This window comes from Dipodomys spectabilis, unplaced genomic scaffold (assembly GCF_019054845.1).
Source record: "Dipodomys spectabilis isolate Male_0828 unplaced genomic scaffold, ASM1905484v1 ptg000096l, whole genome shotgun sequence".
Lineage (NCBI taxonomy): Eukaryota > Metazoa > Chordata > Mammalia > Rodentia > Heteromyidae > Dipodomys > Dipodomys spectabilis.
In genome coordinates this window covers 6,116,290-6,141,379 of record NW_024870773.1, presented here as the reverse complement: position 1 = coordinate 6,141,379, position 25,090 = coordinate 6,116,290, and the positions used below count along the sequence as shown (strand labels likewise).

The window sequence follows — 25,090 nt, the reverse complement described above, 5'->3', positions numbered from 1 at the left end:
TGGTTTCTCTAAGCAGCATATCAATTCTTTTAATTTCATTACTTCCTTTCCATTTGCTTTCAGATAACGATGAATGCCATGTGTCATCCCATGTGGAAGTTTTGAAGTTAGAAAACATTTGCTAGCACAGATCATCTCAAGTAAGTCTGTGTTCACATCTATCTGCATTAGCATCAGCCCAAGACTAACTCAACATTGATCTCAGATTTCTTGGACTATCTCAAAATCATCTTGAATATGGAATCATTGGTCTCAGAAAATGGTGGGAAATAATTTGTTAAATTCCATATGCTTAATAAGATGTAGCATTTAAACTCATGGTTGTATTTTAAAGTTGAGACTAATACCTCAGAATCATCCTTCTATTTGAAATAAGTCTAATTATGAAGTCTTAATTATGTGCTTTCAATTTTTTTTCCTTTCTAGCTAATATTTTATTTTTCAATTTTTTAAGGTTTTCTTTTTTCTGTACTGGGATTCAACTCAAGGTCTTGCTATCTAGATGTTCTAGCACTTGAGTCATTTCCTCTAGCCCTTTGGCGTTTTTGTTTCGTTTTTTGTGTATTGTTCTGCTTTAATTATTTGGGGGGAGCACAGTGTCTCACATTTTTTACCTGGCCATCCTGACATGTAATCCTCCTATTTATGCCTCCCATGTAGATGGGCTGACGGATGTGTGCCACCACACTCTACTGTTGGTTGAGATGGAGTCTCCTGACTTTTTGTCTACTTGGCCTTGAACCACAATCCTTCAGCTCTCTACCTAAAAATTACATGGCTATTATCACACGGTGAACTACCACAACCAGTCAGGTTTTGTTTTCAGATAGTGTTTCTAAATTATTTATATGTTCATATTGAAGAGAATAATTTATTAATTAACTAAGACAAGCTTTAAATATTTGCTAACTGTTCAAAAAAAAAAAACAAAACAAAAAACCTTGGCTTTGAAAAGTCATCATAAGTAGTCTCAGTTGTTACTGGGTATTCTACATTCATTCTGTCTTCTCCATCTAATCTGCTGCCACATAAATCTTCGAATAGAACCACTTTGGTAATTTTAAAACCTCAGGGTTTCTGGTCTCTGCTGGATGGAATCCATGTTCCTTTTACTGGCATTCAAACCCTCATCATACTCCCCAAACATCCCCACCTTGTGTCAGCTCTACTCTCCCTGAGCTTGCATTATCTTCCATGCATCTGTCTTCTGCTGTTTTGCTGTTTGTACTCCTTGTGTTCCCTCCTTTTCTGTTTTCTCTGTGCCTTGAAACCCCTTGTAAGCCTCTGCATGAAACTTTCCCTGATTACACTAGCTGGAAGCAGTAGCTCTTTCTACTCTTTGTATTGACTGCATCTAAAAAAATTTTTTAATCTCTGTAATGGCACTGTTTTCATGTAACCTTATCATTTGTGTTTATGTCTATCATGGCCAGCCTAGGTCGTAAGGATATAAATCCAAAGGTCTTGTCTGACTAATTTTTTCCTCACAACACTCACTACAGCTTTTTTAATAGTGCTCAGTAAATAATTGATTTAGTAATTAAGAATGTATTTGGCTTTTTCTCCCATCCTCTCCTCTATCTTTCATCCTCATAGGCACATACAGCTTATATTCATGGTAATTATTCTTTCTTATCCAAGGAAAATACCAACCCTGGTGTCCTTAACAAGATGCAGTTACACCCCAGTCTAGAAACAATCTGTATCTCAGAAGTTAATGGCTAGTTCTATTGTTTGGAATGCAGAAAGCATTTTTCCACAAAAACAATGTTATAAATAGTATTTGGATTCTTTGTCCTCCTTCCCAAGACTATTTAACTCACAAGTATCAGTGCTATTTTAACCACAGACAGCCACCATGTACAACCCTGTTTTGTGGCGAAATTACAGTTTTGCACATGGAAGAATATCTCTCATGTTCTAGATATGCAACAGCAAGTTTCTGCGCTTAGCTGTAGCTCTAGTGGTGACTCATATTGGCTATTCTCCTACCAGTAGCTTTGTAACTTTCAGTACTTGGATCACAATACCTATAGGTTACTGATTCTCTCATGTCATCTAAATTAAGGGAAAATAAACACTATCTCTCTAGTTCTTCTCTCAGTGGACAAGGATGAGATTTTAGACATCCTTTTCACGTTAAAGAGGTCAGTGGTTTTTTTGTAAGCCAGATGTTGACAAAGTAGGAACTGGTTTACTATTTCCTCCTTTCTTCACTTCTACAAATAGCAGCATGTGGATACATGGAAAATATGCAAACGTAGAAAATAGTTCTATCTATAGAAAAAACATATTTATAGGTAACTTCCCTTTATTTGACATCACATCAGTTTTTGTGAATAAGTGATTATCATTTCCACACAGGTATAATGATGTGTCTAGGGAAAAACATGTCAGTGTGTGCATAAACAGCACTCAAAGCTGACAGTTTGGGTTGTCAGGCTGTAAGAAAAAAACACTTCTTAAATTTCAGATATTTAATTTATTCAGTCATCATAGTTATCAAGCACATGGATATCTTTGCTTTTAATACTGTTGTCTGTTAGTGCTAGAGGCTAGGGAATGGGAACAAAAGATCTTACAAAAAGTTTGCTTCCCTCACAAGCCTGAAATACAGGAAGCAAACTATTAAAAAGACATCCACAGTGGAAACAATGTCATTAATTGCCATAAAATATTTTATGGCAGTTCAGGATTAGCACAATGGCAATGTATCACCATCATTATCATCATAATTACATTGGATCCAAAGATAGTGGGGGCATCCCACTTCATTGTGAACAGTGGTGAAGTTGTAAATAAAGAGCTGGAGAGTAATGACAGTTCCAGGTTGGATTACTGGCATGAATGGAGGCCTGGAGAACACAAACAGACAAATACTCTTATTGGCTGGAACAGAAGAGTTACTTCATGTTGAGTGAAGTAATGGGTGGGAAAATTAGATCTGTGGCATAACCCTGGCAGGGCTGTAAGAGTCATTCAGATAGTTGAAAGCTACAAGTCCCTGGATCTTACCCCAGAACTACTATGTAGAAGTTGTGTGGCATGGGGCATGTGCCTATTTATTTTGTAGAGCTCCCACACAGGTTCTGATATTCAGCCAATGTTGAAAACTCCTAGCTTAGAAGAATGGGCCAAATTTAGGAAAGCTGAGTGACCTCCTGAGGAGTTGGATTTCTGTCCTTGAGCAGTTGGGAGCCTCTGGAGGTTTGTTAGTTGACTGACACAGTGCTTTAACTACATATAAATGGAGAAGAAATAAGAAACTACTTGAATATCAGAGCAGTATTAGTGTTTAAAAAAAAAGGAGACTCACGTTTTTAAGTGCACTTAAAAGTGTGGGAGCTGATGATGTCAGCCTTGACCTCAGCATAATTTCTTTTAGAAACTGATTATACAACTTCACCCTCATTACTTTGATCTCTTTTCTCTTATGACCTGGCAACTTAAACAGTAATTTCAGCCTGTTTGCATTTAATGGAAGGAGACCATTGTCTATTCATGTACATGTCTAACTCCTAATAGCAAGTGAAGTTATGTGTATGAGGAATATGACCTTTGACATGATTGTAAAGCATTTAATAATCTCTCACATATGCATAACACAATCCCAGTCCTGCAGGATCTTGCCAAGAGCCACTCAGGTATAAGGTTGGCACACACTTCTCTAGCATTAAGTTGAAACTTGAGGAAATATTATAAACCAAATGGTACATTGTAATAATTTTGCATCATACTTGATAATTGCTTAATTTCCTGGTGGCAGACTATGCATTCCTTTTAAATATAGCTTCTCTCCATACATTGTACTTCTCCATCTCCCTGCCCCAATTCTGTGATCAGGGCAGCCTCTTACCTTCCATTCAGTCTCCATCCATAAGTGCCTTAGATTCGTCCTCATCCAAGCAGCACAGCAGGGTCTTTCAGGAACCAGGTTCCAGTTCTCTTGTGGTGCTAATCTTGCTTGTCTTTTGTTCCTAGGAACAAAAGTGGGACATGATAGCTGCTTTAGTACCTCACTCAGGAGTCCCAAAACAATGGCACATGTTGAAGAAATAATCCGTAGCTCTTTCATGTGATTTAAATTATTTATCTTTGGAGACAAATATATTCATTAGATACCAGAGAATAAGTTCAAAGCCTGAAGTTTTGATGTAACCCATCTCATTTTAAGGCTGAAAATCAGTGAATTTTTAAAGAATAATTATTTGTAGCTGAGCCTGAGCATCACACACTGTAATCTAGCTACTTAGGAGTTCTGCGGATCAAGGATCAAAGTCAGACCAGCCAGAAGAGTTTGAGAAACTCTGTTTCCAATTAAACAGGAAAAAAAACCTGAACTAAAGCTATGTCTCAAGTGGTAGAACACCAATTGTGAATGAAAAAGCTGAGCAAGAGCACTTGTACCAGGAATAAACAAACTTCTTTTTCAGCTATTTAATAGTACACACTTGAGAACAATTTCTACTATAATCATTTTTGCCTATTACACTGAATTTTTTTATTATTTCATCAGTAATGAAATAACCTTGTTGGGTATTAAATGTTTATGTACATAGTGAATGTTTTGTTTAGAATTAAAGGACCAGGTAGAAGGAAAGAGTAGGGAACTCCTTTCATGTTCACACTTCTGTATCCATTACCATTCTAACTCTATTTTCCAAATGAGTATATTGGGATTTTGAGAGGTTTGGAACACTTACCTGAGACCAAACATGAGGTAAGCAATGTAAACAGCATAAATGGGTTGTGGTTTCAAGTCTGTCTAAACAGCCTGCTATTGTATGTCCGCATGATTTCACGTGTTGGGAAACAGACTGAGGAAGTTTGAGTTCTAGCTTTACCTCTGTCACTTTAGCAGATTATTTCATCTTCTCAGTGTCAGTTTCCTGGTCTAGAATAAAGGTATTAAAAGTTTTCTTCACCAAAAGGTCAATAAATGGCTTGTGTGAAAATGAGCTCGTGAAAGATTTAGTATAATTTAGTAGAAGTTTAGGAGATACTTAATTCAGAGAGAGAGAGAGAGAGTGAGAGAGCGCACAAACAAATGAAATGACTTGGAGAGGTTTTGTGGTATTTCACTTCTTAGCATTTCTACAAACTTTCCAAAAAGAATGTTGGTCAGTTTTGCAAATCCCAAACACTGTGGTGTGCCAAAGTGCATCAGTGTGCATTTAATATTTTGGCATAGCAGAGTGTCCTGGCCACATACCAAATACCTCCTTTCCCTTACCAGAAGCAATCATTAGATTCTTTGCCATACTAAATAGGCCTGAACTCTGGAAGATGCATCTTGCCAGTGGGGATTGTAATGCAATCCTCGTGGCAATGTGACTTATTGGACTAGAGTCGATGTTAATGTTCTCAGAACAGTGTTTTTCCCCCACATTTTGGAAGTTTTAGAACAAACCTGAAGGATAAAGTCTCATTTGTAAGACTGTTTTCACAAAGTTGCTTTTCAAAAATGTTTTCAGGTTTCGGGACAACTTTGAACTCATGCTTTCCTAGGCTGTGAGTTATAACATACTGAAAGATAATCATAGGTTATTGGAAGCCACTTGTGCTCCCCCCCAGGGTACATATAAGAAATAAGAAATTTTGGGAGTTCATTAAACAATGAGGAGAGTATTATGAATGCCATGGTAATAAGACTTACACAAAATCACTAACCTGTTAAAAATTACAAGTCACTACATAAAAGATACTTGCTGGAAAAATAGAGAAGTAGCATTAATTAGACCTCAGATGTGGATCCATATAAACGTGCCCTCTGTTTTGGGTATATGTGACTCCTAGGCATATGCCACACACAGCATCCCAAAGAGGGTTCTGTAGTCTTGAGTTATGACTTCACCATGACCCACAGAGCCATGGTTGTGCCGGCTTCCTAGATCTGGTAGATAGATGACCCCAGTTAGTACCAGGTCATGCGAAGTATAAAGAGACACAGACATAGAAAATAAACACATAAAGCAGAGATGGCCAAATTTGGTCCATAAATGTCATCTTTGACCTACCCTTTTGTTTTGTTTTATTTTGAAAACATCAGTTAGTTATAAAGTAGTGTAGTATTAACTAGTAGCTAATTTAATTTGTTATTAACTAATTCAGTGTACCAATCTAGATTGGTACAGTCCCAGGACAACAGGAAGATTTGGCAACTTTGGTTCCATCTTTCCATGGGCTGAGTAGAAATAGCCTTTACTAGAAGGATGTCTGTGCCTTTTGATTATCATAGCCCCTTCTCCAGCTGTTGTTTTCTTTCTTTCTTTCTTTTTTGTCAGTCGTTGGGCCTGAACTCTGGGCCTGGGTGCTGTCCCTCAGCTCTTCAGCTCAAGGCTAGTACTCTACCACTTGAGCCATAGCACCACTTTCGGCTTTTTCTGCTTATGTGGTGCTGAGGAATCAAATCCAGGGCTTCATGCATGCAAGGCAAGCACTCTACCACTAAGCCACCTTCCCAGCCCTCTGCTGTTGTTTTCTTTAGGTAGGATTATGAGTAAAGGTAAATTTTAATTATATTTTTAGGCACTGATGGCTCAGGTCTGTAAACATAACTACTCAGGAAGCTGAGATCTGAGAATCAGGGTTTGAAGCCAGCCTGGACAGGAAAGTCATGAGACTTTTATCTCCAGGTAATTAACAAAAAGCCAGAAAGTAGATTTGTGGCTCAAGTGATAGAGTGCTAGCCTTAAAGCAAGAAAGCTCAGTGATAGCACCCAGGCCCCAAGCTTAAGCTCAGGTGCACGCATGTGTGCGCATGTGTGTGTGTGTGAACATGAGTGCATGCGCACACACACATGCACACGTACACACACATACACACACACCAGTTTGATTGATGGCATATTTTAATATAAATGATAGTTGGTGCTAATTCCCAAGAGTTGCCCTAAAACAGTACCACAAATCAAGTGATTTTCGACAGTAGATATTTTTTTCCCTTATAGTTCTCAGACTTAAAAGTCTGAAATTAGGTGTGGACAGGCCCATGCTGCCTCTCCACAGGGGGAAAATCCTTCTCCCCTGTTTTAATTTTTGGAAGGCCATGAATTCCTTGCCATCTGGCAGCATAAATCCAGTCTCTGATTCTGTCTTCTTATGTTTGTATTTCCTGTGTCTCTCCACATCCAGATTTTCCTCTTATAAAGAACCAGTCTTATTGGATTAGGATATACTCTAATCTGGTTGACTTCATCTTAATCTGATTTGTTTTACAAAGACTATTTTCAAGTAAGGTACTCCTATTCATATGTCTAGGGACCAGACTTAAACCTGTCATTTAGGGGGACAGAATTCAGCCCATTTCAGACAGCATATTTCTCTGTGGAATGCAGAGTAGTGGTTCAAGATCAGTAGTCTTTCAAGTAGTACCTGCATTCAAAGTTGTAATGTATTTACTATGTAATTTTAGATAAGCTGATTTCTCAATGTCCTGAATTGTAAATTTGGGGAAAAGGGACTTACCTTACACGTTTACTTTGAGGACAAAGTGAGCTAATATATATGAAGCATTTAGAAAAGTGCCTGGAACATACTATGCGCTAAACAAACTAGACCTTTGTCATTGTTATTAGTTCTTATTCTTATATAAGCTAAATGTGTACATGGAGTATCTGCGGCAAAAGTCATGATTTAGGATAGCATGATGAAATAACTCATAGATAAACTAAGGATAGGTAGAAATGATGAATGGGATTTGGAAATAACTTGAAATTACCCCCTAAAGGGAATGAAATTTTAATCAGATTTGTATCTAATGCAAGTAGTTTTAATGCATCAAAAACATTTAGCCTGCTTGCTCTTTTAGATTAGCTCCATGGCCCCTATGTTTACTTGAAGTTGACTGAAGACAGATCTTTAGGAAGGAAAGAACTTCAAACCCAGAAGCACAGACATTGACTATGGAGTTGGTAAATACAAGGCTATATAAATAACAATGAAGAAACTAAGGAAGGCAGACATTTAATCATTCCTATCTGTCTCCTTGCAAACTCATCATTACCCTCTACTTCCTTCCCACAGTCTTTACATTGAAGTTACTCTGGTCCTCATTGTAGTGTCAGAGTTTGAGACTGTCCCAAATTTAAATTCTATTTCTGTTTTGATGTATATTATTTCACTTTTTTTTTTTTTTTTTTTTTGGGTCCGGTAGTGGGGCCTGAACTCTGGGCCTGGGCGCTGTCTCTCAGCTCTTCAGCTCAAGGCTAGCGCTCTACCACTTGAGCCACAGTGCCACTTCCGGCTTTTTTCTTTTTGCTTATGTGGTGCTGAGGAATCGAACCCAGGGCCTCAGGCATGCAAGGCAAGCGCTCTACCACTGGGCCACCTTCCCAGCCCCTTCACTTTTTCACATAGACTTTATGTATGACAATCATGCAGCTTGAGTTTTATTAAAAAACTAATAGAGAAATTTCAGAGAAACATCAAGAAATGGAGTGAGGGTTAAATATAATCCAAGTGCTTTACTTTCATATATAAAATATTATTACCAATTAATATACTAAATTGTAGTAAAATAAAATTATATAAATGGTAAAAAACAGAAATACCAAGAAGAATATTGCTCTGTGGATAAGTGACTGTTGGGGTTGTATACAACCCTATACATTTCATTCACAAAGGGGCTGCTATCTGAAAACATCAAAGTATATCAAGTAAGAGTCTCTTACCTGAGTGATAGAAGCAGCGTGTATGTGTGTGTGTGTGTGTGTGTGTGTGTGTGTTATTTCCATATTATTTCTGAATTGTAATTTTATTTGAATCAAAGAAGTTAGATAACTTAATTTTGGACAGAGAAACTTTTGTAGTCTAAGAATTAATAATCAGAATATGTAGGTTTGATTATGTTTAATAAGCGAAAGAAAGCCAGTTTAAAACAGCTTATGAAAATAAGGGAACTTAATTGTTTATGTAACTATGGTGTCCAGAGGTACATCTGGCTTCAGGCATGGTTTTGGCCAGGAACGCCAATGATCTCATCTGGAATCTTTTAGCTTTATGGGTTCCTTTATTTCATTCTTCAAATAAGAATGTGGTTAGAAAGATGGCTATAGTGACTTGAGATTATTGTTCTTCTAGTCTAGTAATCACCGCCCAAGGAGAATCCAGCTGTATTCCTACAGAAGGTATCTTCTCTCTATTAACTCTTTTAAGTATAGCTCCTTAAACAATCTGTGTGGCCTGGGAATGCTGTACACTAGTGGGCCAGCTTAGGCTGTTTTCCAGGGCTCTGGTAGACAGAAGCTGACCAGTGACTGTGAGCTCCACTGGGATCTCATGGAGTTGAAGTCATCCTCCAAAGCAAACAGAATGTGTTCTTTGCATTCCCAAACTGTCATGACTTCAAAATCATTAAAAATGGTATGAGTGAGGATGTTCATGTCTCCTACCTGTAATCTTTGTTACTTGAAAAGCCGAAACCTGGAGGATCACTGTTCAAAGCTAGTTCAGGGAGAAAAGTCTGAGACACTCTTATCTCCAATTTAACCAGCAAAATTCTGGAATGGAGGTTTGGCTCAAGTAGTAGGATAAATGAGGATCTTGAGGCCTTGAGTTTAAGATCTGGTACCACAATTTTTTTAAAAAGGTGTATGAAATAATTCAGACTTTTGGTGTCAAGTGGGAAATTAAGCCATTTCTGCCTTTTATTAAAGAAATATTATAAAGCAAAGGTAATGGAGACAAAAGAAGTAGGTGATATCAGTAGCTTTGGTCCCTAATATTTGAAGACAGAAAATATATGACACCACAATTTAGTTGAACAGAGAAAAACTTCAACATTGTAGAGACCACAGACTGATTTTAGAAGATAGGATCATAAGACAATTGCTAAAATCATGTGACTGAATATCTGTGGGAGGACCCAGTGGACTCCCAGGCCCTCACTTTACCCAAGCCAGACAACTGTCTTCTCCGAACCACAGGGTTGGGAGATTTCTTCTTTGGATAAATCTGAACTACAGAGACTATACAAGGACACAGAGACAAGTGGAACAGAGAGGTTAAGTGAATATCTTCTTGGTAGAGCTCCAGTAAACGTAAATGTCATACACAGACTATTGTGAATAAGAATAAATGAGAGACTTCTCAACATCTGTTCTCAGTGGAAATATCACAATGTGATACCAGGATTTGCAAAGTATTTGCCATATTTTCTTTATCTCAACAATAGAAATTTGAATGGACAGTGTTTGAGTCACTTCTCTTAAAATGGTTGGCATTTTGGCTTTGGGTCTAGGGTTGTTGCTCAGTGGTAGAGCTCTTGCCTAGTATGCTCAGGGCCCTGGACTAGATCCCGGAACTGCAAAATAAGTAAATAAATAGATAAAATAAAGTTTAAAATGTTTCTCTTATTTTTATGCATATATAGGCCTAGATAATTTTCAGTAACAAAGAATCAGTATATCAATGAGGAAGATAGAATTCTCCTGTTGTTTACTTCTAAATATTGGAAGTACCAGAAGTTGAAATTTAGTGGACATGTTTTTCAGATTTTAATTGCCTAAAAAGTACTGTTTTAGGATTTGATGAATATTATTCTTGACTAGTAGCTAATAAAATAGGCTATTATGGTATTTTTAGATTAGAAATCTTCTCCAAATTGCAATTGGGGTTTTTTAAACATTCTAAAATTTAGTCTGTAAATATTATAAAAAGTATTTTGAGTTGGGATGGAGTTTCTTCCTTTCTTTTTGGATTAGTGTCTAAAGCTTAATGAAACAGAAGGCAAATGTCTTTCCCCACTTAAAAAATGATACATTATTCCTTAGTATATCTGAATGAGGCCAAAGTAATACAGAAAAATTAAAAAAGAAATAGGACCAGAATTTTTCCTGCCAATATAACTTCTTAAGGTTGTGCTGACTTTGCTTCTGCTGGAAAACCAGACCCACTAGTCTATTGTGATTCTTCAGGCAGTGACATTTTATAGAGGATATTTTGTAGTTTTCTTTTGGCTCAGTGAAGTCAAAAATTTTAAATTAGAATTATAGAGCTGGAAGTCATCCCTTTTATTCATTGTATAAATGAAGGAACTAAAGTCCTGGGAAGTCTTGATTTATCCAGGGTCATGCAGCTAATTGTCCAGGTCATGTGAGAATCAGGGCCTCTTAGCCATCAGTTTAATAATCTTCATAAGAGGGTTTTCAAGTTTCTTTTCAACACCATCACTGTATGTGCAATGTTCATAATTTATTGTATTAGGCCCAGTTAGCAAATTACAAGTTGTTGTTTAATTTTCTAAAGCTAAGCAAACTTCTAGGATTAGGAATATGGACAGTGATAAAAAGCATGAATGGCAGGAAACATTTTGAAGAACCTTTGGCTAGAGAAGAAGGCATCTCTTGATTAGACACTGATTCTGCTCTCTAGGGGGAACTATTGTTTATTGTTCTCTAAGACCTGATTTCTTCCTCTGGAAGAAGAATCTTCCTTGCTCAGACACTGGAGAATCTGCCCTTTGTGGAGGCAGTAGCCTTGATTTCCTACTTTCTGTTCATGTATTTGGAAGGCCTTGAACATTGTTTTAAGGGTCAAAGTCAGAGCCAAGGTGACAGCCCTGGTGGGGCTTGTAGAAATACTCTTCCCATAAAACTTAGCTGGCTTTTGATCTAACTTCTTGGAGTAAATTCAAGTGCTAGTAATAGAGTGACTACATTTCCTTGGTTGGAAGGGACAGTCTTAATTTACATCTCTTTTCTTGCCATATAAAGTAATAATGCCCCTTTTCACTCTGAAAACTGCCACAGTTTGAGTACGAATTATATAGTCACACTAGCCAATAAGCATCCTCATAAGCCATAAGCATCAAGAATTCCAGACCTCCATCCTTCCTACCCCTCTCCTACATGTGCTCCTACAACCATCTTGAAAGAGGTTTTATCTAAAGTTGACATGCTTACTGATCTGCAGGAAGACTGTCTCCTTTTACCTGAGGAAATGTAACAGCCTGTTGCATTCAAAGTCTTTTCCATTCTTCTTCTCTATGGGAAATTCAGAAGCAGTCAGTGTTTCTAATCCAGAGAGTTCCCCAGATTTCTCAAATCTGTTTTCTTTGTTTACTTTCAAACTTTTAGTGCTTATCTATTCACATTTCTTTCTCATAAATTTTAATAAAAGTGCAAAATAGGACTTTGTTACTCTAATATTCTTTTTTTTCTATCTCTTTCTCTGCAGGCATATGCTTGGTAGACACATTAAAAAAATACATGTACAACTGTCTGAAGATCTCCACAGATAATTGATTCCAGTAATTGATTCCAGTACTCCAAAAGATAGGAAAAACCATCATGTATTATATAAAATGGCATTGTATTCACATCCACAGCCTATATTGCCCTATTGTGTCCACATCCTATATTGCCTAGAATGTCTAACACAATATAAATGCTATGTAAGTAGCTTATCATAATACTATATTGTTCAGGGAATCATAAGAAGAAAATTTGTCCCTATAGGTTCTGCCCAGATGCAGATTTTTCCAACTAGTTTTTATCTGAAGTTAACTGAATTCAAAGATGCAAACCTCACAAATACAGAAGATGAACTAAAGTGTTCAGTTCAGTGATTTGGGGCACTTGTATATCCATGGACCCCATAACTCACAATGGGATATGGAATATTTTCATTGTGCCAGATGATGTCCTTTTCTATTTAGTACCCCTTTTATATTATTTTTGCAAGTGATATTTTTATAATACGTATGTTTTTTGCTGTATACCATAGCTACCTTGCAGGGTTTTAAAAATTTATTTTCTTCATCTCCTGAGGCCTGGCTATAAACAGTTGCTTTGCATTTTAGATTTTTACTTAAGTTTTGATTAGCACCTCCCTTAAAGATACTGTTTTGTGTGTGTGTGTGTGTGAGAGGGAAAGATGTAATAAAGCCCCAAATGTTCATACTGCTAAAGTAACAATGTACTGGAGACATTTTTATTGGCATGTGACCTTCTGGAATTAGAGCCTATGATGCTTCCAGCAAGTGGGAAAAACAAACAAAAACAATGATCATGGCTCCTCTGCTTCTAAAAACTTCCACCTATGAGATGGTACCCAGTCTTTTCACTGGCATTTTTAAAAGGATACCTACTGTCAAGTTTCCATATAAGTTGCTGTAGGTGAATGCTTGGGGTGGGAAAATGATTGGGAATGCAAAGTCTGATTGGACAGTCACTTCCCAGTGACATTTCTCAGGTTAATGTCACTGCTTTTATAGTAGTATAATGCTCTATTTTATTTCTTTTTGTCTTTGTATTACATATTCTTTCATGCTTTCTTTGTATTGTATAGTCTTTCATTTCAGTTTGAAACTAAAAATAGTATTACTGTTTCTATGGTAGTAATGTCCAAAGCAAAGGCATCTTATTTTCCCTGAGCTAGTCTAACGAAATTAAAATTAGCTCAGGCTATCAATATATATAATTCAACTCTTAGCATACAAAGACACCTAAATAGCACCACTTTTGGCCAGCAAAGTAAGTTAAGAGACTAAAAAAAAAAGTGTAGGAATATAAAGAAAGAAAAAAATGTCATTATTAGCAAAGGATATAACTAAGTAGAAAACTTTCAGAAGTATTCAACTGAATTATTAGTTAATAAATAAAATTAACATGTTCTTTTATATATAAATTCAATATAGGAAAGTCGGTTGCATTTCTGTAGCCTAGCAAATAGAGACTGTGATGATAACTAACATGCTACATGGCCATCAAAACTAAAAAAATAGAGCTGGGAAGGTGGCTCAGTGGCAGAGCGCTTGCCTTGCATGCATGAGGCCTTGGGTTCAATTCCTCAGCACCACATAAGCAAAAAAAAAGCAAAAAGCCGGAAGTGGCGCTAGCCTTGAGCTGAAGAGCTGAGGGACAGCGCCCAGGCCCAGAGTTCAGGCCCCATGACTGGACCCCCCCCCAACCAAAAAAAAAAAAACACTAAAAAAATAAAATTTATATAATAGTGCTTTCTAAACTACAGCCTCCTTTTCTCATTTTCTTAGTTTTTCTATGATGTCCTTTTGTTTATGTCAAAGAGCTAATTCCACACAGAAGTTATTTCTTTAGTCTGTTCCAACTTATTCGATTTCTTGGTTTCTTCTTTTCCTTGTGGACATGACACTTCTTGCTTGTGTGTGCAAGTAAGTCCTAGAGCTCAAACTCTGGGGGTCTGCGGGCTGGCCCCTGAGCATTTTTTGCTCAAGGCTGGTGTTCTGCCACTTGGGCCACAAACCTGCTTCCAGCTTTTTGGTGGTTAATTGTAGATAAGAATCTCATGAACTTTCCTACCTAGGCTGGCCTCAAACCATGGTCCTTAGATCTCAGCCTTCTGAGTCACTATGATTATTATAGGTGTAAGTCATCATCGCCCATCAACATGACACTTTTGAAGAGTACAAGTCATGTCTTTTATACAATTGGCCTCAATTTGGATTTGTCTAGTGTTTTTTATATAGCACATCTGATCAGGTGGTAAATTACATCAGCATGATTGATTGCTTGTGGTGTTAGCCCTGATCTTTTGGTTACGGGCCAGATTTTTTTCTTCACGACGAAATTACTACAGTAGCAAAAGTCCTTATCCCTTGGGGATATGTTCCAAACTTCCAGTGAATGTTGAAGCTGCAGGTAGTACTGAACCCTGTGTTTACCATGTTCTTTCTACTATAATAAGTTTCATTTAGAAAATTATGTATTGCATGAGATTAACAATAGTAGCTAATGATAAAAATAGAACAATTATAGAGTCACTAATAAAAATGACATAGATCTGGTGTCTCTCCCAATATACAGTTTTTGTTTTTGAGAGTTTGTGGTTTCTTTCCTCCATGTACTACACTTGATTGTCTACCCTGAAGCATTGCACACAGTAGCAGATCTGATCTCTCCTCTGTGTTTTATGCCTTAGTGCCTCCTTTGCATTTTCATGAATGTAGCTTCTGTAGAATATCTTCATTCAGAAGAATCTGGTTTCTTTACAACTTGAGACCTGTCTTTGGTAGTTTCCTGTTTCTTTGATCAACTTCAATTCTGCTAGAAATGAGACAGTAGCTTCTTTATCTATGGACAGATCTAGATAAAGTCTAAACCTATAACTGAGTCTATAAAACACTCTTTACATGATACCACTGTTTGGTGACATGGAGTTGGTTTCATGGAATCCTTGCTTTTATCTATCTTCATATAAGCCCAATGTTTTCTGGTACTTCCGCCCACACATCTAATGACTTTTCTTAACTAAGTATTTGTCATTCTTTGACTATGGCCATATTTTTTGCAGTTTTAGCAAAATTTGCATGAATGTCTTTTGGAGATTTTTTTCTCATAGGCCTTAGCAAGCTCATCACACCATACAGGACAACATGGGATTTTGTTATACTGTTGAGCATGGTGTACAATTTAAAACTTATGAATTCTCGGGGCTGGGAAGGTAGCTCAGTGGTAGAGTGCTTGCTTTGCATGCATGAGGCCCTAGGTTCGATTCCTCAGCACCATATAAGCAGAAAAAAAAAGCCGGAAGTGATTCTGTGGCTCAAGTGGTAGAACGCTAGCCTTGAGCTGAAGAGCTGAGGGACAGCACCCAGGCCCAGAGTTCAAGTCCTACAACTGACAAAAAAACAAAAAACAAAAAAACTTACGAATTCTCAGCATGATAAAGAAGATTAAATACTGTCAAAATAGACTACTTGTAATTATTAAAATGGATCAAGGGCTTGGCACTGGTGGCTGAAGCCTGAATCCTTGCTACTGAGGAGACTGAGATCTGAGTATCATGATTTGAAGCCAGCCTGGACAGGAAAGTCCACGAGACTCTTACCTTTAGTGAACAACCCCAAAGCACCAGAAGTGGAGGTGTGGCTCAAATGGTAGAGCACTGGTCTTGAGCAATAAAGCTCGAGGACAGTGCTCAGGCCCTGAGTTAAAGCCTGAGTTAAAGCCTCAGAACTAGCACAAAAAGAGAGGGGGGAGGGAGAAAGAAAAAAGAAATATAGAAATGAAAGAAAAGAGAGAGAGAGAAAGAAAAAAAGAAAGAAAGAAAGAAAGAAAGAAAGAAAGAAAGAAAGACACCAGAAAACTTCTTGAGAATGCTAATTTAGAGGGAAGGGCGCAAGTATGATACAGAGGGTGACATTGATTGGAATACAATGAAAACTTGTGAAGAGATGTAACAATGAAATCCCCCTATATAACTAATATAAGCCAATAATAGTAATAATAAACTTAAGTACTCAAAGAAAAAAAAACTTATGAAATCCTTATCTCTGAAAATTCCTGTGAAGTAATTTTGGACCATAGTTGACCTCAAGTATCCGAATACATGGAAAGCAAGATCACAGATTGTGGGGAGGGGTTGTTGTTTACAGAAAGTATAATTTTAAAAGACAATTTACATAGTAACACAACATAAATAATCTGAGAATAATGTAATGATTTAGAACTTTATTGAGAAAGCTATGAACCAGAGACACTAAATATAATTTAATTGGATGTAGAGAATACATTATATTAACGGATTCAAAGATTTAATGTTGTAAAATAATCATTGTTATTGCACATAGAATCAAATCTTTAATAGATTTTGGAGGACGTTTTTATCATGTTATTAATACTTTGGTGAAAATTGATATCATAATTTTGAAGTCATAAGAACAGACATCTAGAAATTATAAATACAGACCTACAGAAACAAGATGGTTTTCTTGACGTGTATCAAGGGTCTGGTTCTGTGCCTTTATATCACAACTAAAAATGAAACCATGAAGCCAATGCCTGGTGTAAAGATATAAAATGACCAATGGAAAGGATCAAGAATTCAGAAAAAGCTTCATCTATATGTGGAAACTTGGTTTGTATCAAAACTCAACAAAAACTGTCTTGTAGATCAGTGGGGAAAGGGTGGACAGGGCTTTTGTTATGTGGTGCTGAGGCAATACATTGATACATGAAAGATCACAGGATGCCTTCATACAATGGAGAACTGCTTAAATGTTACACATTAATAATTATAATTAAATTTGATTATGAAATTGAGAACTTTAATCAAAAACAGAACTGATTGGAAGACACTGAATAAGAAAAAAAATGCCCAAAGAAATGAGAGCAAAATTGAAAGTCATTTGAGAGAAAAGTGATGATACAGAAGAAACAGGGAGTGGTAGGGATTAGACCAGAGCGAGGTGAGAAGAGCTAAGTCTGCACTTCAGAGTTGTGAAATTCCAGTGTGGCAGACCAGTAACTGCATCCTTTGTTTAACTTTGCTCAGCCTTCTGAGTTATTTACCAAAAATTATAAAGGGCTCTATGAATTAAATTATTTTAATGATCATTTAACTGATAACTCTGTCCCGTGTAGAAAGTGAAAGAAATCATTTGATTTGTAACAGGATTGCTATTACTTTCTCAGTTTGGGGATGTTTATCAAATAAGGTTTGGCAAAGATTTATCAAAGGATAGTTAAATTTATTTCTCTTTCACATAAAGGCATCTTATCTGACTATACCAAGAAATAGTTATAAGAATATTAATTTTAACATGCATTTTTCCAATATATGATTTTAGAGAATTTTTGAGTATATATCTTAAATATATTTTTATCCAAGTCTGGAAGCTATTAAATGTAGATCATTGTTTAAGGAAAATGGTTGCCAATTAATCTGACATAGCTAATCTTCTTTTTTTTACATATATCTTTCAAATCAGTCATCCTCCTTTCAGTGAAAGTCCAAATTGATTTTTAAAAACTCAAATAAATATGTTAATATTATGCCGTCATGACAACCATCACATGACTGAATTCTAATATAGATAAATAGATAAGGTACAGAGCCTTGTCTTGTGTTGCCTGGATACAATAAGGTACCACTGCCTTCGTTTCTTTTCTTGAGCATGAAGAAAAGAAATGCTTCTTTAATAATATTAAGGCTATGAAGAAGTAAAGTTCTGAAGTAAATGTCTTTACTTGCTGCTTCATTTTAGTATGCTTCTGCTTTACAGTATAATAATATGGACCCAAATATTCTATTTCTTAATAAAACATACATGAGACAGTGAAAGAAGGCCAAGCCTTCTTAGTACATTAATTAAAAGGGGATTCACAGATAATATTACTTTAGCTTGTCCCTATTTTGGCATCTTAGAGGATTTTATATCGCAAGAGGTATATGTCTCTTATATAAAGTGGTAAAAAGAATTGTGAGATGGGGAAAGTGGCTGGCATGATACCTTAGCTGCCAGAACATTCCCAACTACTAGGAAGAATGAAAGTAGAGAACCTGTATCTACGTTATCTCTTAGATCATCTTCATGCAGGCCCAAATGTAGCTCCAGACATAGTGGATTGGTAAGAAAACTCTCATCATATGTATAATTATTAACACACATGGAAAACTAACAGTGAAAAAATCCAACATTTTGAGATTAAACTCGAATAAATGACAACTTGACGCTCAATATTGAAAGGGCATGTTGGGTGCCTTGGCTTTATGAAGTTGCTGGACCTCAAAGAGAATTTGCCAGAGGAATTAGGCAGATATGTTGCAATATTTATAAAGGGAGAAATTATATTAGCTTCAGATTTCATTCAATGCAAAAATGTGAAGAATAGCATGTGTGCAAAAGGAAGTTCTGAAGGTTACCTGTGTTATGGGTGGTCCTCACCCATTTTACCACCCAGAACCACTGTCTAGTAGTTGGGGGTTGCTCTACTGCCATGACCTAGCTCATAACAGCTGCCGTTTTGAATCCTTAACTCCAGTTTGTTTTTTCTCTTTCTATCTCTCCCTACTGTAACCCTGTTATATTACCATAAATCCTAATTAAAACACTAAAAAAAGATTTTTAAGTAAAGAACCAGGTAATTTAAATATTTTTTATCTGTCCAAATTGTCTTTACAATATATCAACAAAGAGTTTCGCACTTAAAAGAATTTTTAAAATATATTTCTTTAAGACTTTATTGAACGTACACTTAGAAGACAGACTTTTTAGACCTAGCATTGCAAGGTAAAGATTTGTAGCAACCATAAAAACTTGTTTTTGTAGTGAACTATTGCAAATGAACTTTGTGTTCCAATAATATTCCCTAAGAGAGAACTGACAAAATTCTCAGGTCTTTAAGGTGTCCAAAAACTAGAAAAAGTCACAACTTCCTAGCAGTCTCATTTTGAAAGAAAAGATTTGAACAAGAAGATTGAGACTGTCAATCAGATAAACACAGTAGTTTGCATACAGGGTCAACTTTCTGAACAAACATAATGCAGCTACAAGTTTTCATAGCAATCTCTAAAGGTTAGTTCATGGTAAAGTTGAAGAAGTTCACTAAAATTCATTGAAGAAGAGTATTCTATTTCTTTTCCCCGTTGTAAAGAGATTTGGTATCTAAACAACTTTTCTGCTTTAGTTTGCTGTTGCTATCCTTGACCCTCGTAGTGATAGCAGCAGATGAGAAAAACAGTTTATTTGAGAGAGAGCTGCAGTGTTCTTTGCTGCTAACATTGCAGCCAGAATAATCCAAGCCATGAATTGAGTTCTTCAGTTTGATTACCCAGAAATGTGAACTCACTCATAGAGCAGATAGAGCTACCCAGCAAAAAGAGATTGGTACTTGCATACTTTATTAATTACCCTCCCTTGGATAGAAAAAGAATAATACAACAACTTCTTTAGAAGAGAGCACCTCTGAAAGAAACAAAATAATTGTAGAAAAACTTTGAGTCACAGATTGAATTAAATGAAAGACCTCAAATTTATTCTTTTTCCTCTGTGTTAGTCCATCTAATGAAGGGTGAATAAGTATTTGGATTAAATGTGTTACTTCTTCCTGAATATGCCCTATCTTGTGGTCTTGCTATAACACCTTAGAAGTCCAGTGCGCTATCCATTGTGTAACAGAGCCACCTGCTATTTTCAGAAAATGTAGAAAGAACTGATCAAAAAAATTATAAATGAGCCTACGGCTCTATCCTGCCCCACTGACTAAATGAAAGAATTTAGAACAATGAGAAAACAAGACCTGCATTAGAATAAATATTGCAAAAGAAGACCCTCAAGAAGAGAGAAAATTTAATCAAGGAAATTGTAGAAGAAAGTTAAAAGGCAAAGCAAAAAAAGAAAAATCTTCTTCAAAAGAGGAGAGATTGAAGAGAAGCCAAGAGGCAATGGCCAAAGAGTAGACTCAGCTGTTACTGCCACATCTGGAATTCCAGCTCTGTGAAGGCTGGGGCTAGAGGTAGTATGTTCAGAGTTACTCTAGGCAAGGGGGTGGGGGAGGGAAAGAGGAAGGAGTATAATATGACATCAACAAATTGCAATGGAAAGAAGTTTTACTAGGAAATCTTAAGAGTGTTAGATGAAGGCCTGTCTTTAGCAGAAAACAGAGACTTGTGAAGTGAAACTTAAATACTTCCTGCTTTTATCTTCCCTTTGAAATTCCTGATCATGGCTATGTGGGCCAGAAATAATAATAATTTGGGGAAGTGAGCAAGGACCTTGGATCAGTTAGGTAATATAAGCCCCATGCCTAAAGGTTCAATGCACCTGCAGATCAAAGTGATTATATATCTAATGCATTTTCTGTCTCAGAATATAGTTAAAATGAGAGCAGACTATAAAAACTTTGTTCTTATTTCCAGCATATATATTGTTATACTTTTATCTGCTTCTTCATTTTATTGCCAAGTATTCGAGTCCTTGTCCCTTTCATTTTACTTTATATTTTTACTTATTGAAGCCAAGTACTAATCCAAGCTATTTGGGAGGTTGAATGCCAGAACAGGCATATACTTGAGATCCCCTTCTTAGAATCTGGGTAGGGTGCTGCATGCCAGACATCCCAGCTGTGTGGGAAACTGAGACAAGAGGGGAACACAGTTCCAAGCCACATAGATTTACAAAAAATTTCAGGAGACTTCATCATTTTCTTCTCTGTGGGAAGAACTGGCACAGTAGCACATGGCTGTTGTCTTAGCTACATTGGAAGTATAAAATAAGAGGACTGTGGTCCAAACACAAGCCTAGCCAAAAAGCAAAACCCTGTATCCAAATAACCATTGCAAACAAAGGGCTGGAGGCATAGCTTAGTAGAATGCTTTTCTAGCAAGCGTGAAGCCCTGAGTTAAAAACTGTGTGTATAGATATAATATTATGTATGTATGTTACATATGTTTATTATGTTATATGTATATGTGTGTATTTTATATTATAATTAAAATTTGTTTACAAGTTTCATGTATTTAATATTTTCAGAAATAGAGTAATCTTAAGAAATAAGCATTTTAAAAAATTTTAGCTATCAATACTATACCCTTCTTTACATTTAATAAAATGGATATATTACCAAAAAAAGAACAGACAGTACTGAGCAAAGTTAGGGACGATCTAAACAAAATGAAAGATGCTTTATTTGTCGATTTGAAACTGAATTAAATTACATCATTCCCAAAAAATTGATCTATAAATTCAACATAATTCCTATTATAATCCACTTTTTGTAAAATTTGCAAGCTCATTCTTTAAGTTTTATGAAATATAAAAGACCAATAATATATTTAATCTTCAAAACATGTCTAAAAGACTTGACTTTTACCATGATTTTAAAATTGTAATAGTGAAAGCATATGTTATTGCCATATACATTAACAAATAGATGGATGCAACTAAAAGACCAGAATATACCTACACATATATATATGAATTTTTAATCAAGATCCAAAGCAACTCAGCTGGGAAAGAAAACATTTTCATTAAGGGGTGCTAGAACAGCTAGATGTTCAAGGGGATGGAATCTTAGTTCTTACCTGCACCAACTACAATAACCAATTCAAAATGGTTCAAATGTAAAAGTTAAAACCATAAAAATTTGTACAGAAACATCTGAGAATATCCTTATATTTGGGGGGTAGACAGACATTTCTTATGTGGTATAAAGCAGTCATCAAACACAAGAAAATATATTTTGACTTAAAGATAGAAAATACTTACCTCTGAGTAGTTGTACATGTCAGTGTAGAAGTGCAGTGCATCTTGATCAGTGTCACCCTCCCTTCCCTCCATTTCACCTCCATTTATCTCGACACCACCAGTCCCCTCAATTTAACGATTTCCATTTTCACGTGTCTACATTTAGTATTATAACTGTATTCACTGCCATTCCTTTCTGCATTTATCCACTGGAAAGTATTTTCTAAGAAATACTTGAAAAATATTAAAGTTTTAAAGAAATTTTCTGAAGGTTTGAAAAGAGAATGATTTAAATAGAAAAAAAGTGACTTTATCAGGATAAAATTTTATGCTCATCAAAAGAGCTACATGAACACAAAGACAAACATATTTATCTGAGGACTACATAAAGAACTTATATAACTCAGCATCTAAGTGTGAAGGGAAAGGATCAGAGCAATGGTGGCTTCTGAAGGAGAGGGAAGAGGTTGACTGAGGTTATAGGTATATACATTGAAAAAATTCACAGAATGGTGTATTTAAGAGTTATGTATGTCTTTTAGTTTAAAATTTATCTTACAAGAAAGAACAAGCTTTTAACATTATCACATGAAGATACTTCTTTATGTCCACCAGATTGGCAAAAAAAAAAAAAAATCCCCCAAAACAAAGCATTAGCCATTATATAAATTAGGTCAGCTGTCTAAAAAAGGTTGTCATTATCTAACTAGTTGAGTTTATGGCAGTTCAGTAATACTTTGATGCATAGAAACTGTGAAATGTAAGTGGAAGATATGTATAAGAAGTTTCCAGAAAAGTGGAAATAGCTCAGATATCCATCAATGAGATACGTCATTAAAGCATATCCAAATACATCATCTTGGATGAATCTCATGAACATTATGTTGAGTGATTAAAGACAGAAGACATAAGAATACTCCTTAGGAATGATTCCAGATGACAAAAGGTCCATCCAAAATCTTGCCAAAATGAAACAATAAATTGATTAGGTTAAACATATGGTAACATTGGAAATACAAAAATTAGGATAGTTGGGCAAAGGCATGGAAAGGACAAGAATTGGAGTGGGAAAAGCCATAAAGTAGACTTCAAAGTTAACAGTAATGTTCTGTTCCCTAAGCTGGCCAGCAGGGAAAACAGGTGTTCATTGTGTTGTTGTCTTTATTAGACAGCTGGTGGGAGTATCATTTGGTGTGTATTCAAGATTGAATAGTATTGTCTCCACAAAAAGTACATTTGAATAATCATTCAGGACTCTTCATTACCAATAATACGCAACAATGCAGAATCTAGGGAGTAAGATTCCCTTTGTCAGTGATTCAGTCATTCACTCAAATGTGGTCAGATGCCTGTTCACAGCCTAATATGGTTAAGGCTGTATTAGCAGACTTCAGTTTTGGTAACTACATCCTAAAAATGAACTAGAAAAGTTACTGAAATACTGAATGATTATGGTTTGTCTAAGTGTAGAGTAAATCTGAGATTGTTTCTCAGAAGTTGTGTCACTACTGCTTTCAGAAAGGAAAGGAGAATTATGGATTTTCACTTATGTGAAGGGCAAATGAAACAATCAAGAAAGAAGTAATATTTTGACCTTTCAAATGAATTTCCTTTGATAGAACTCCTGTAAAATAGATGGGCCAGACAATCAGGAGGCCTAGCTTTGACCTTCTTCTTCCAGGCAGATCTAGCTGACTTCTGAATACATGCTTTTATGAAATGAACTGGCCCATCATTTAATTTATACTATATAGCCAGGTCATGGAGAATGTATCCTATCATTTACTTTCTTGAAACTTAACTGTGATAAAAATTATCAGAATACTCTAGCTAGCACCTAGACTGCTATTCTGTTGAACCCTAATCATTTTCAAGGTTATGGTTTTTATCTCAGCATTTCTTACAAAAATTGTGCAATTTTTTTGGTTAAATAAACGTGCTAGATACACAGGTTGAAAGCTCTGGCTATAATGTGGTCCTAAACTTGTAGCTTAAAATTAAATGGACTTACCCTTTGTAAGTATTCCAACATTCCTTTGAATATCAAATAATAAATTCATAGTGCTGGATATCCCAACAGGATGACAGTCTGGTTGCTTATATGAAGTACTTAAATTTACACAATTGCAATTCCAAAGCCTTATTGCTTCATTTATCACCATAAGTGCCAGACTTCTGCCGTATTTTGTTAGAAAAGCTGCTCTGCTTGTATGAATTCCCATAGGAACAGACACAAATATTATGTCAATTTAATCGTTAAGTATTGAAGTCAGGGGTCCAAATCATATTTAATAGCATGATTTATTTTCTATCTTTAGTTTTATAGGGTACACAACAAGATTCTATCCTTAAATATTGCTTTTTATTTTTAAAGTCTGATGATAAAAACCTAAGCTTAAGAACTGTCAAGTGATTTATGATATTTCATTTATTTTTCAAAGGATTGGGGTGTCACCAGTAAGCCTATTAGAATCATAGGTTTAAAGTTGCTCCATTTTTAAAAGACCAGCTGCATAAACAAGTGTACAAGCTTTGTAATTTAATTCTATGTGATTTTTTTAATACTTCAAAGTACCTAAAGAGGAAGCAGTTTTTCTTAGGTCATGTCATAAATAGTTGTTTATGTCATTACGATCTCAAACTTTCAAATACATTCAAGATGTACTTTATAAGATATTAACACTTGTTTATTGTGCTCATTACAACCTCAAGATGTTTTTCCTTTTGTCTACATAAATTTCCATTTCTTCATGAGCTGATGCCCACATGGATAGAATGTGGTCAAATGGAGGAAGACTACTTTTAACTAAATTGGAATTCTGTAGTTAGGGGTGGGTGGTCTAATAACCATTTTTTATACAGTATAAACACTTTAATGCTGTCTATTTATCTGATTCTTTGTAGTGCTGGGCAGAGAACCCAGGGCCTCATACTAGGCAGGTGCTCTTTTTCTCTTGAGATAGAGTCTCACAAACTTTTTGCCTAGGCTAGCCTGGAACCACAATCTTTCTGATCTCAGCCTACCTTTCTGGTACCGTACTCCAGTATGTAGCTTTTTATGCATATCACAGTCAAGACAGACTTCTCTTTATGGGAATTCTCTTTAAAAGGGCCCTTTGACCACCACATTTGCTCTCCCACTTT

General features: G+C 36.0%; 1 protein-coding gene across 3 annotated transcripts in view; it reads left to right on the top strand.

Annotated features, from left to right (window-relative positions):
- Znf438 (zinc finger protein 438) overlaps positions 1-25,090 on the top strand; it is a 148,863-nt gene that overhangs the window by 68,378 nt on the left and 55,395 nt on the right. For all 3 annotated transcript variants that reach the window (XM_042686253.1, XM_042686254.1, XM_042686252.1), the window contains one exon: positions 64-140. The gene's annotated coding sequence lies outside the window, so the exon portion shown is untranslated. The remainder of the gene's footprint in view (positions 1-63; positions 141-25,090) is intronic.